The sequence below is a fragment of the Notolabrus celidotus genome, chromosome 4 (assembly GCF_009762535.1).
Source record: "Notolabrus celidotus isolate fNotCel1 chromosome 4, fNotCel1.pri, whole genome shotgun sequence".
Classification (NCBI taxonomy): domain Eukaryota; kingdom Metazoa; phylum Chordata; class Actinopteri; order Labriformes; family Labridae; genus Notolabrus; species Notolabrus celidotus.
Window position 1 is genome coordinate 32013662 of NC_048275.1, and position 827 is coordinate 32014488.

Consider the following 827-nt stretch of genomic DNA (forward strand, 5'->3'; position numbering starts at 1 on the left):
TTCACAGTTCAGTTCTTTTAATGTTCCTCATATGCAACAGCAATGGCGAATTGGCTATTTAGCATCATTAAAGGGTGATGATGACAACAGGGGGTGTGATATGATATGACGTGATGGTATCCTGTAAACAATACAAATGCAAATATTAATGACGGGACCCACGAGACGTAACATAACATGCATTGAATGAGATAGCATTAGCGTTAGCAATCCGCGTCAATCAACGTATGACACTGCCGTCACATAAACAAAGTGCGCGCTGCACACCACACTTATAAGAAATGAACAACCATATAAACATGTTCATAGTGAGCATAACTTACTTCTTCACGAACGCATCACATATAAAACTTTAAACTTATCGGCACAACATTCGCGGAGGGTACCGCTCAGGATAACAGTCAGGACCCCTAGCTGCCCGTGGGCAGGCCTGAGCACAAATAACGTAAAACAGTAAAGTCCCTGGGCTGCCCATAGAGGTGCCTAAACGAAAATACTAACGAAACATAGGAAATTTATAACACTAACCCTAATCCTAACCTAACCCTTACCCTAATCCTAACCCCAACCCTAATCCTAACCCTAATCCTAACCCTAACCTAACCCTAATTCTAACCCTAACCCTAATCCTAATCCTAACCCTAACCTAACCCTAATTCTAACCCTAACCCTAATCCTAACCCTAACCCTAACATAACCCTAATTCTAACCCTAACCCTAATCCTAATCCTAACCCTAACCCTGATCACAACCCAAACCCTAATCCTAACCCTAACCCTAATTATAACCCTAACCCTAACCCTTACCCTATCCCAAATCCTAAACCT

The 827-nt window shown here is 42.1% G+C and overlaps 1 long non-coding RNA gene across 1 annotated transcript; it reads right to left on the reverse strand.

Moving 5' to 3' along the window:
* Positions 1-509, reverse strand: LOC117811923. Its single transcript, XR_004631085.1, has 2 exons — positions 324-509; positions 1-121 (listed from the first exon to the last, which is right to left on the reverse strand). It is a non-coding gene; the product is annotated as an uncharacterized LOC117811923 (long non-coding RNA).
* Between the last annotated feature and the right edge of the window lie 318 nt (positions 510-827).